This window comes from Dermacentor andersoni, chromosome 5 (assembly GCF_023375885.2).
Source record: "Dermacentor andersoni chromosome 5, qqDerAnde1_hic_scaffold, whole genome shotgun sequence".
Taxonomy (NCBI): Eukaryota; Metazoa; Arthropoda; class Arachnida; order Ixodida; family Ixodidae; genus Dermacentor; species Dermacentor andersoni.
Genome location: NC_092818.1, coordinates 160818371 through 160831190, shown reverse-complemented (window position 1 = coordinate 160831190; position 12820 = coordinate 160818371). Strand labels below are relative to the sequence as shown.

At 46.6% G+C, this 12820-nt stretch overlaps 1 protein-coding gene across 1 annotated transcript in view; it reads right to left on the bottom strand.

The window, feature by feature from the left end:
• The window catches only part of Rab27 (RAS oncogene family member Rab27), a 140023-nt gene that overhangs the window by 109327 nt on the left and 17876 nt on the right, over nt 1–12820 (bottom strand). The gene's annotated exons all lie outside the window — the stretch shown is intronic.

The window sequence follows — 12820 nt, the reverse complement described above, 5'->3', positions numbered from 1 at the left end:
TTATGATGATGATGATGATGATGATTACTTGGCCAAACCGAACTTCACATGCTACGTATTCGGGGATGTCTGACGCTGCGGCACTTAATAACGCTGACGGCAGGTCTGTTCGAACTCAAATCATCGCTCTGCTTAGTTTTGAAGATCGAGAGGACGTATAAACGACGTATTTAGCTACAGTCTAAAAGCGTTGTCTACACCGGCCTCTGTAATACATAACACTGGAAAGCGGAACTGAGCCACCAGTTTTCTAAAATCCGCACACTTAGAGCGAAGACTACTCATGTTCACTGGAATATGGCGACATTTTGATACCATTTATTCCTGCCCCGCCTGTGCAGTGATTGATGTAGTGTTTTGCAATATCACTTGTTCCATCCACAATACGGCCTTGACCTCCGGGAGGTTATTAGCCTGTTGAATCGCGGCAAGTATGGCTTTTTAAAGCACAAAACAACATTGATATGACAGCTTCAGCAACAGACGCAGAGGAGTTCATCTGTTTCGTTACACTTGCTGATTGCGGTGTGCTCGTATTCTGTCGCATGTTAGCCATGTGCTTGCTCTTCTGACGAGATCGCTCCTGAGCTTCTCGTCGAGTTTGGCGTTGGCTTGTGATGTCCCAAAACTTTGCCTTCGGTGTTGTGATCCCCTTGCGACTTTTGCATATTGCATAGAAGTGTCCTGATGCTTAGGTGCTTGTGGTAGAGATGGTTGCGCTGGGTTCATTGCATTCATGTTTGGTTCCGGTGCACCGTGCCGTTGTGTGCGACCATAGATAATGTCGTGTTGGTATTGAAGAGAGGTCGCTTTGTTCTGCGGGCATCCAGAAAATGATGCAGTGTGGGGCCTGTTGCAATTCGCGCACTTAAGTTGTCTTATAGACTTGCTGTCTTTGTGATGGTGGTCTTCTGCACATATTTTGGAGCGCCTTGTTCCTCGGCAGTTTTTCGCTAAGCGACCAAATCTCTGGCAGTTGTAGCAGCGTTTGGCTGGCCCCAGATATTCTTCGACTGGGTGGCTAGTGAAGCTAAGAGTCACTCGCTCTGGGATTGGTCGGTCGTAACGAAATTGCAAAATTCGCTACGATCTTCGCAATTCGCTATTCGCTTCATAGATCTGTATCAACCAGATCTATGAAGGTAAACATTTGGGCGGCGAACTAAACAGCGGAAACTTGCTAACGTCACCTTGTATTGGCGTGAAAGGCATTTGCTGCTGTTCCACTGAAATTTTACATGTTGAATATCATCTGTGGAAAGCATGGATGATTCATTACAAGTCAACAATAAACGGCGTTTGAATCTAGCTTCTGGCACAAAAGAAAAATCAGGAAGAGCCTTTAAGACCGTAGTGATCACGATGCGGGCGAGTCAGCTGATTCATTTAAAATGATTCCACTATGTCCGGGAACCCAAACAAAGCGGATTTCAGACAAATTGTCTGGGACAATAGTCGAAAATATACTCAACAGGTGTGACCGATTAGTGGAAGTTAAATGTGTACAGACCGAAAGCGCGTCTGTAACCACCATTACATTAGATATCTGTGAACCCAATTTTCGTATGGCCAGAATTATCGCCAGGAATTCAGCAAGGACGGAGAGCAAAAGACCGGTTAAGCTCTTATAACAGATTAACCTCGGCAGCTACACTTATTCCTCTTCTGTCTTCTTCCTTTGGATGTGTTTACATGGGCATGTCGAGTGACACTTTCTTAAATGAGCATGCGTGCGTGGGTGCGTGCGTGCGTGCGTGCGTGCGTGTGTGTGTGTGTGTGTGTGTGTGTGTGTGTGTGTGTGTGTGTGTGTGTGTGTGTGTGTGTGTGTGTGTGTGTGTGTGTGTGTGTGTGTGTGTGTGTGTGTGTGTGTGTGTGTGTGTGTGTGTGTGTGTGTGTGTGTGTGCGTGCGTGCGTGTGCGTGTGTGTGTGTGCGTTGAAAAGCGAAAATTTAAGCGAAAATGGTGCAGTGACGATGCAGAAGGAAAGGGAGGAGGGACATCTCGAGGTATAATAAGAAGAAAATAGCGAAATTTAAATCAAACTCGTAAAAGATGCGAGGTTGGAGAAAGAGAAGGCTGGCAAAGACAGAGAAAAATGAAGTTGTTTGTGCCGCAAACAGCAGCGAATCTTCCTCTCAATGAAGTGACAGCTCGGGACACGCAGGGAACTGGCTCCCGATGTGAATGCACAGAAAGGCAAACAGAAGCACACAACAACATATACTATGTATCGCAAGCCCACACTCATAACCGGACATACGCACACAGACGCACACGTGTAAGCACGCTTGCAGCGCGCGCGCACGCACACGCACACGCACACAAGAGAGACGAGTGTTCCTTGAACACGACACGCTGCGCCAATATTGAGCGCGTGGCACGGCTTGCACATGCTTCTCCCATTTCGCTTGGGAAGGGTTCTGGAATTGCGGAGTGAGCAGACAGATAGCAAAGCATAAAAAAAAAGAACACGCCAAGTAATTCAAGGCGGGTTTTTCTTATCCGGCCAGGTAAAGCGGACATTTGTCGAGCGCTCACGGTGTTAGAACGCGCTCTGTCGAGAGGCTCGTTGGAAGGAAAGCAACGAGAGTGGCGCGGTGAATGCGACCATATACCGACCGAGCGGCATTCAGGGCTGTGCATGCGCTTATATTACGCACTCGGCGACACGCATAACAAGGCCCTCTCTAGCTCGGAGTGTCGCAAAACTTGTGTGTGCGCTTCCTCTCGACCGTTTTCCGGAGCGTACGTATGTCCCACAGACGTGCGGTGAGAATTCTCGCTTCGCCCCGAGGGGGCGCTTCTCTAGAGAACAAATTCCACTTTCGGGACTCGCAGCGCAAGTTTCGCCCAGGAAGATGTGCTAAGGGAGAACGCTGACTGCATAATATCGTGGCGAAGAGTACGTTCCTAACCGCTTTCTTTCAGATCTGTTTAACGCGAATCTATGTGAAGCGGTTAATGAAATGCTACATGTTTGCCAATTTCATTCCTCTGTCCTTGGTGTAAATGAAAGTCGCGTAAATACATGTGCTCCCCCGCATCCATCCTGTGCGCAATGTGAGGCATTTTACACTGGCTTGTATTTCTTCATTCCTTCTTATTTATTTAATATATACCGGGTCACGTCTTGGCCGATCGCTGTATGTGGGTATGTGCTATAGTATAGAAAATCATGATCGTAATCATAACAAGCGGCGATCATCTACAAGAGCTAGTTAGTGGCACGATATGTACCGCTTGCGTCTTGGCCGTATTATGACGCATACACCGTTGTGGTTATGTGCCATAATATGGAAACCATGCATAATCAACGCGCGTAAACAAGTCCCACCTCCATTCCCCGCGAGGCTGAGTAGCAGGTCATAACTTCGATTCAGGCCGACCTCTCAGCTTTCCTACATAATGCACATATCTCTCTTCCTGCACAATCCCCCGTTGTGGACATGTACCATAGTATGGAAGTCATCATCATCATCATCAAAATCAACACATTCGGACCACCTCAAAGAGCTATGGTTGGTGTTGGCACGAAAGAAATATACGTCGTCTTGCCGAAACCGACAATAAAGAAGAAAAAAAAAAGTCGTTTGTGCATAATGGTTTGAGCCTCAGGCTACTGCGCTGGTGGACTGAGGTTCGAATCTCGCCACCAAAAGCGCTGCTTTTCTTCCTTCTTTCTTTAAGAGCGAGATTGAATTTACTCGGCGAGAACTTGATCAGCGGCCGACCCGACCGACCGATCCAAAACCATAGGATGGTATGGAAAGAGTGGTTTGCTTTAAAAGGTTAAATGTTTAAGATGGCGGAAGTAAAAAAGTGTAAAGTAAAGGAACACGGGAGCCCAGCCTAAAAATGAGGCGCAGTCGTATATATCTGTTCACCGATATATACTCGTATATATCAAGTTCACAGCATTATAGAACAGGTAAACTACAGGCAGCTGTGCAAGCTTGCGTTACAAAATAGCAACGGAAGCGCGAAAAGTACTCGAATACAGCAGCCACCAATTTTGTTATCTTTTCTCACGCGCGCTGTTGCTCGGAGCGGGGGACTGCAATGCGCAACGAACGCGCGGCGAAATCGCACATACATTCTACGTTCACCTTCATGATTTATTGATTCGCTCGCTCGCTTACTTGCTCACACATCGACTCCCTCACTCACCGATCGACTCATATGTATCTTTGCTCACTCACTCACTCACTCACTCACTCACTCACTCACTCACTCACTCACTCACTCACTCACTCACTCACTCACTCACTCACTCACTCACTCACTCACTCACTCACTCACTCACTCACTCACTCACTCAATTTACTTAATCATTTTTTGTGCAACCGAAAGGCAGGGTCAGCAGATGTGAAACACTTCACCGAGCAAGGGTAACCTAGTGGTCCCAGGCTCTGCTAATTCCCTAACGCTGCCTACGGGAAGGCAGCTTTTGTGCTAAAACAGCACAGCGCTACTGAGAGCCGTCTTCGTGAAAGGGGAAACAGGTGCCTAGCATTCATGCATACTCAAAGCCATCCCAGGTCCTCAATAACCTGTCGAGTGGGCATACGAACGCCGCATTCGCTGAAACAAAGCGGCGTTTCTCTATCGTTGCACGCACAGACGCGCATGCATCCGCAGCTTGCCGCCGCGCAGTGACGCAACTCATCCCTTCGTTCGCCAACCTTGCCCCAACACAGCAAACATTCCCCAAAACATTCAGCAAACTCCCTGCCTCCTAATGAAATGCACAATTTTCGTCTACACCACTTCCGTGTCACTGGCGGGGACACCAAACACAACACGTGTGCTTTTGTGCTCCGACGCGCAGTGCTTTGTACGAAGCGCGCGCACCTGCTGCACCGTGCCTGTGCGCAGGAGCACATAGTTTTTTTTAAATATATATTGTATGAATCTCTATGCGCAGGAGCGGTTGCCACGTGAGCCCCAGCGCACAACAGCCATAGAGAAACATACCTACGTAGAGAGCGCACACACTCGACCGTTTCGCGACCGAGCAAAGGTCTGACCACCCGCCAGGTGGCGTTGCGATGTGCGCTTCCACTTCAGCCCAAAGGTAGACAGCCACACGTCTACGGGGTTACGTCTACGGGGTTACGTCCACGCATCCGGTTTCCATAGACACGTTGATGCTGCGCCGGTCATGTTCCGCTGGGTATACGCCCACCCCACCGCGCTTTTCCACCCGTCGCCTCGATCGTGCGGCAAAAGGTGTTTCCTTTTCTCTGCAGATACATTTTTGCTGTTTTTTGCGTTGAGAACGCTGTTAGCATGACGCTTGTTATGCTGGGTGAACGTATCTTGCACCTGTAGCATAGAAACTGAGCCATGGCGCTCGTTTATCGTACAGGCACTCGTTTGTTTCTGCACTCATCTTTTCCACAAGGGCATGTGCATTACTTCCAACGCGTAATTTTTCCCAAGGGTCACTCGCAAGACCGGTTTAAAGCACTAAATTTGTTACCTGTGCTTCACCCGTACCATCACGCGCACGTTTCATTTGGCGCTGCTCGAGCAGTGTAATGCGTATTTGGGATCGTTTTGAGAAGGATGTTTACGTCACTGCAAATGCACGCAGCATGCGCCTGGCCCGGTTTGCAAGTGCCACTTTTACTTGACGCGTTGCGTGTCATTGCTAAAACATTCTGGTAGTTCGTGTCTGTTTATGTAAATAAAGATGTTTTCAATCAATCAATCAATCAATCAATCAATCAATCAATCAATCAATCAATCAATCAATCAATCAATCAATCAATCAATCAATCAATCAATCAATCAAACAATCAAATGTCTGTTTATGTCTTTCTCAAATGTGTGATGCAGTATTTTTTCTGTCTGATTCCCTATGCGAACAAGAAAAAAATACTTTTTGTATGGGACCACTGCTTCCAATTGCGTGCGACTGAGAAAAGCGGCTCAGAAACGGCAAAAGAATTGCAATAAAGAGAGCTCTGATGGCATTATTTTTCCAGCCTGCATGAGCTGACTCAGCCTTGCGGTTTCTTCGAGAAGCTTGGCGGCTTTTCTAGTGAAAATGTTGCGATCCGTGAGTTTACTACGTCTGTATGTACGGCCCGCTGAAAAATGAAATGTTAAAGGTCTTGCACTCCACTAGAGACGACATAGTTCAACATTTTTGCAGCCAAAGGTAAACCAGAATCGAAAGCATCGTTGTCGAAACCGAAACCAAAACAGAGCTAAACCATGCGTCTATAATCTCGGAAGGCAAAATTAGTGGTCTGACCAGCCGCTCGGGGCGCTGACGGCAGTGCAGTAGCTAGGCCACAGGGCCCTACGCGAGTTTGGACTCTACCTGTGTGTTTCTCTATGCAGCAGCAGCAGAAGAAGCCGTCGCTGCGGCGTGCGACTCATTCGAGAGAGCGCACCACGCGGATGCATACACATAGCTGAGCGGAGGGGGCGCGGTCGATCCATGGTGCGACTATTAGCGCGAAACAAGCGCGTAGGTTGAGGGGTGGTCGGCGCACTCCCGGAACAAATTGCGCTATCCAGGGATGCTCGTTGCCGCGCCGTGGCAAACACACGTGTATGGGCGGGGCCTGGTTTGTGGGGAGGCAGAGGCTGCGTACGTACGCATCAACAACGGGAACGCGCTCGGCGCAACGACCACCTGTATAACGATCCTCTTTTTTTTTTTACAATTTTATAATTTTTTTGCCGCTTTTCGCGATCGGAGCGAAATTACGGGTTTGTTCTCAGCCACCACTTCCATGCATAAACGCGCGTGCGTGGTTCTGCCAGACGAGTTACCGAAATCGACAAGTTCTGAGGGAGAGATGGAGGGATTCTCTTTTCGGCTGTTGTTTTGCGTGTATACTGAGCTATGCTATATACGTGCCGCTTATACGTCCAACGACCGCGATATCTACAGAAGCGTGCGCTTATCGCCCTCTGCACCGACAGGGTCGTTTAGCGAGAGGCAATTCATTTAGCTGCTGCCTCCCTTCGTTCGCAATACCGCGGTGCCGAGGCAAATAAGTGAATGAACGTGCAGGCGTACGGGAAAACTGCTGCAGGCCACGTCGGCATATCACTCCGCGCGCTGCTTTTTGTGCTTTCACTTATGAAACGCTGTGCCGCCAAATGTTGTCTAAAAGGCGCCCAATTTTCCGTACGGGCTAGCACGACATAATGCGCTGGAAAGCCGAGCGTCGGCCATCATACGAGTGCTCTGGTAGCTCCACGCGGAGCAGCCGTACAGTGCTGGCTATGTCTCGAGAGGGTGAAAGTAGAAAAGAGCATCAACTTGATGAGAGAGAGAAAGAGAGAGAGAGAGACTATTAGAGGAAACGCAAGGAGGCCGGCCTGGGATGGTAGTCCTCTAGCAAGCTACTCTGCTCAGCGGGAAAGGGAGAAAAATAGGTTATGAGGAGTGACGATGAGGATAGACCGACGCTATTACATATAATTGTTCACAGTCTTGAAACTAAGCCTGTTTGAATGAACAATTCCTAGAGAGCCCTGATGGCTCGCTTCGTTGATATGATGTCCCGCAGAGGGCACGCTAACACTTTTTCACTCAACGGCCTGCTGTTAATTGGCGCCAGCTAAGAGGTCGGTGCCTGCCGTTCATAGTCATATTCAGAACGAACCACAAGCGTGAGCTGCACTACGTTTACGCAAATCGCAGTCTGTCGAATCCTCGCGCCGGACGTGATGCCAATATTGTTGCGCAAAGGCTACACCTAATCTTAGCCTGTGCAGGAGATTTGCATGATTACATTGGATGTCACGCTACGCCCGAACTTTCCTACGGGGATTTCACTTGCGAATATGTTCAATGCAATTTCCTTGCTGTGTCCAATGTCTTGCTGGTTCAGGCATTTTTGGCAAGAAAAGAATTGTAGTCTGACTTTGATAATGGGCGGTGTCAATTAAGTATGCCGTCAAGCAGGGTCATTCTTGCTGTTGCGTCAGCAAGGTCATTCCCGTGCAGTCCGCGTTACCCAGATTCTTTTTTTCAGGAACAGTATGTAGTTCAGCAACATAGAGAGCCAGGACATCGCACAAAGCAATGAACGTCAAAAAGCTTGGCAGTTTAGACCACGGTTCGGAGCAGTGGAAGCGGCAGATTATTCATTATTAACGAAGTAAGACTCGCACGGTTTCGCTCAATATCAGTACCGATCGGGAATTAAAAGATACACATCTCTATGCTTTCCTTCATTCAAAATCCGTGCCAGGAAGGAGCGTGACAGCAGTAATTTGTCGTACGTATTTGTTAAGCGCATACGTAATTCTCTAGTGCTTCTGCAGCAAAACTCGTACGGTCTTCCAAAGGCGCGTTCCTGCAGGGAATTCCGGTCCACTCTAGGACATCTCTCTCTCTCTCTCTCTCTCGTCCCGCGAAATGCTACTTCACGTTCTGCGAATTCGAAAGAGCTAGAACGGTCCAATATTCCAGATTTCTTGAGAAGAGGACCGCCTTGAAAAGGAAAAAAAAAAAAATAGAAAGACCGCACTACGCACCCGTATACCGGCGAACATGGATCGATTTAACGAACAATGCGGTCTCTGAGGCGTACGGCCGCCTGAAACGCAGCAAATACCTGTCAATCCTAAACTAAGAAAATATAAGGAATGAAGGGAAAGAGGTAAATCAGTCACTCAATCAATTGTTTAATTAACCTGCCAGAAACAACCTTAATGTCTGAGTCAATAATAATAATAATAATAATAATAATAATAATAATAATAATAATAATAATAATAATAATAATAATAATTTTTGTTTTACGTGCCCAGGAACAACCTAAGGCCTGAGTGCTGGCGAACGCATACATTAAAATCCAAGAACAAGACCGCTACAATGGAATATAATTTAAAAAAGCAATGAATAAAATGAACAGTTGTGAAAAGAAGAGAGTAGATACAACAAAGCGCAATGTAAGCACAAAAGGAAGAGGAGGAGAAGGGCAGTTTAACAATGCATGGAACTATGACACAACAAGGCAAAGCTCGGAAAGGAACGATGACAGCGAGTTATGAAAAATATCAAGATCATGAAAATACACGTTATAAGGACACTGTATTCTGTGGAAGGCTGTGTGTTGTTTATGATAGGCAGGGGCTCTCTAAACTACGACGCACGCACGTCGTCTCATCAAGAGTGTGATTTTATTTTATTTTGCATTGGCCGTCTACATGCGTCGCATCGGACACTTACCTTACTACTGATAACGTCACACGACCTGCATATTTTATATTTTATTTTCCTTTTTTCTTCTGCCCACCTTCTTCTAGGGCCTTTCTTCTCCCTCGTCCCATTCCCTGCAGAGTAGCATGTAGGCTAAAATACATTGGCTAAACACTCAGCATTCTCAATAAAGAGCTCTCTCTCTCTCTCTCTCTCTCTCTCTCTCTATGTTCTCTGGTGATCTCGTGCGCAATACGAAGAATGAAAGAACTGAAGAGTTCGGGACAGGTGAGGATACCGGGAAGGAATTTGAAGAGAAACATGACGTAAGCGCGATTACGTCTGGAACGAAGTAAGGGCAACGACAATAATCCAACAGTGTTATAACAAGGTCCAATGTTTGCAAAGCGGTGGTGATACATGCTTAGAAACTTTTTCTGGACCCGATTTATAATGTCACTGTTGGGTCTGGAAAAGCCGTTTCAGACGACCGACGCATATTAAAACTGAGGAAGACAGATAGTTGTTTAAAAACAGCACTATAAACACGTCCACTGGACAAGAGAATAGAGGATGAGACACACACAAGCGCCGTATGTGTCCTATCCTCTATTCTGTTGTCCGGCGTACGTCTTTAGCGCTGTTTTTAAACATTATGGAAAAACACCAACTCGCCCAATCTGCTGTTGTTCTTCAGTTCCGATAGTTGTTTACAACTTGTGGAACACTATAAGAAACTTGAATTACCCCGACAGTCTACAAACAGAGCCAAGAGAGCGCATACCCCGCATAGCAACGCGTTTAGCGTGACCAGAAAAGTGTAAGGATGCATTAAAAAGTACACCAGGATCATTCATTTCACATACCTTACACAACGGTACAGAATCTACAGAATAAGAAAAAAGAAATGCTTGCTGTTTTTAGTGCGAAAGTGAAGATTTTGGTCTTAGCTGCATTCAGCGAGAGGCTATTATCATTGCACCATTTAGAAAAAAAAAGCAGGTTGCAGGGTGCGACAGCTATCAACAGCGTGAATTTTCTTAAGGATTTCGATGTCATCGGCATATAGAAGGAAAGAAGACTTCCGAATAACAGGATGAATGGCATTAATAAAAATAAAAAGGGAGTGTAATAATAATAATAATAATAATAATAATAATAATAATAATAATAATAATAATAATAATAATAATAATAATAATAATAATAATAATAATAACAGTAGTAATAATAATAATAATAATAATAAAGGCGCAGGAAACTAAGCACAATGAAAAGAAGAAATACATTGCTAAAGACGGCTCGAAATGAGTACATGGCGTTACGCTCATTCCTCATTTGCTTCGACCCGTATTCAGCGCCGCGTTTTTCATTTCTTCGTTTACTCAGTTTTCGAGGTTCCCTTACTTTACCACTTTTTTTTTTTCGTTCGCGATTTGGCAACTGCGACGTGTTATTGAAGCGGTGCTGCAGCTAATGGGAAATAGGCGTGGCAAGACAAGGAAATAAAACAAAATACAAAAGAAAAGAAAGAAAGTGCGCATAGCAGTGCGGGTAAACCGGCTGTACAAACAGCGCGGGCGCCGCTTGTGTGTGCGTCGAAAGCAGCAAGTGTGCATATGTACAGCCCTGAAGCGTTTTCCCTGCATCGTGTATATAACAGTCGGACACCGCCCTCCGCGGCGCAGTAAACGGCCTCGAGATAAAATGAATGTGAAATCTTCGCCGTGGTGCCGCGCGACTAAACTACCGCTGATAAGGACAACTGTATCTTAATTAAAATTGTTGATGCGCATGCTCTTCATCTTGGCGCTAAATAAAACCGCTGCTCCTATATGTAGCGTTCAAAACAACCCCTGGCGCAGCTGCAACACTGTGGCTATAGCACACCACGTGTACCCCGGGCGTAGGCGCGCAGCTTTTTTTTTTTCCTATATCGCTCTTGCCGCCGCGCGGTGTGGAACAAATTACAGCGAAGTGCGCATGTTCGTGAAGTGCACGTAGTGTCGGGCCTTAAGTCTTAAAGGAGACCACGACACTGCCGGGTGGTTTGTGCAGTGACGTACTGCGAGGCGCAACGCGTGACAGTGACAGCGTGCTTTTCTGTAAATACGTGAAGTATTAACTACCTTCCCTCCGCGTCGTTCGCTGTTTCTGACTATATGTTTCCCTGCCTTCCGGCCGAGGAATTCTGTAACACTTACATAAGCTGTTATAGAAGTTATGTTGAATTTCTGTTGAGTCTTGTTGTCTTCTTGATGAATTTTTGCTGAAATGCGATTTAATGTCATATATATTTTTTTAGGGAAGGGCCCAACCATTCTTAAAGGGAAAGTCGCGTACCAGCAAATTGTTATATTTTATTTTTTCGTTGAACCTAATCTCATATTTAAGTTATTTTTCTCGTCCTCTTCGTGTAATTTCATTAGTGCAGGGCTGACATCATGACCTTTCATTAAGCTCTCTCTCTCTCTCTCTCTCCATATTATTATTCTTCTGCGCAGTAGGCTATCCGTTAATCTCCCGCGCCGTCATTCATACGGGGTCCCTTCTCTACCGACACACTGTGTGTTCGTACCGACACTTTGCGCTACAGCGATTCCCGGAGAGGCGCGACTGTAAGAGTTGAGAACGGCTCCAGCTGCACTTGCTCGTCTTGATCGTCCAATGTGAACGGCGTGCCCAGTTCTTTTCCAATGCTCTGGCTAGCTAGCGGAAGCGTGCGTCGCACAACAGCTATTATACCACGTTCGCCACCTCCGCGTACGCACTTGCCTCCTCTCTCATTTCGCTCGTTAGCCTTCCTACCCTTCTCCTCACCGCGTTACACTGGCTAACTGTTGTTCATACATTACGTAGAAACAATTATCCGCGACCCCGCTACCCACCGTATAACTTCACCAAACCGCCTATTGAAAAAAAGAAAACAAAAGAAAGCAGCAGAACGGCTTCGTGGCCCAGTAAAACCGTGGTAGCACCAAACACAAAGCATCTATCCTGTTTGTACGACACCATATCCTCTGCGCTCGTTAGCGTTGTTCGTTATGTCAGGATGTGTGAAACCTTAATACCAATTTCTGCATGTTCACTTTAGCTATTGTCATTGGAATTTCCGCATAATAGCTACAAAGACATCCCAAGTGAAACCGCGGTCTATGTATAGTATTTGCTGAAAGAATCCGGGCTCTTTCAAAGCGCACACATGAAGGCAGCGACGTGGAGGCGTTACGCGGAAAAGTAAATATATACATACGAAAACGCTTCTCCATTGGACGCCGGAGTATTGTGAAACTACACAGGCGAGACGGACGTACAAAGTAAAATTGGAGCGCGCTCGGAAAAAGCATTATAACAATGTGCAATGTGCGTGCACGCTTGTACGCACGCGCGCACGCTCCACTCCCCCTCCTTCCCTCCTTCATCTTGCGTTTATTCTGCGATCAATGTTACTTAACGAAGAATCGATCTCCCATCGTGTACTAATTGATAAAGGGGTGAGAGACGCGGAAACCTTTGCGCCTCGCTTCGCCCGAGCAAGAGACAGCGCCGATCGAGCAGCTCAGGTTTGGTCCAGCGAAGCGAGGCGTTTGCTTTCAGTAAAGAAGCATGATGAACCAGAAAACTCAACTCGCGTATACCGCTTGAG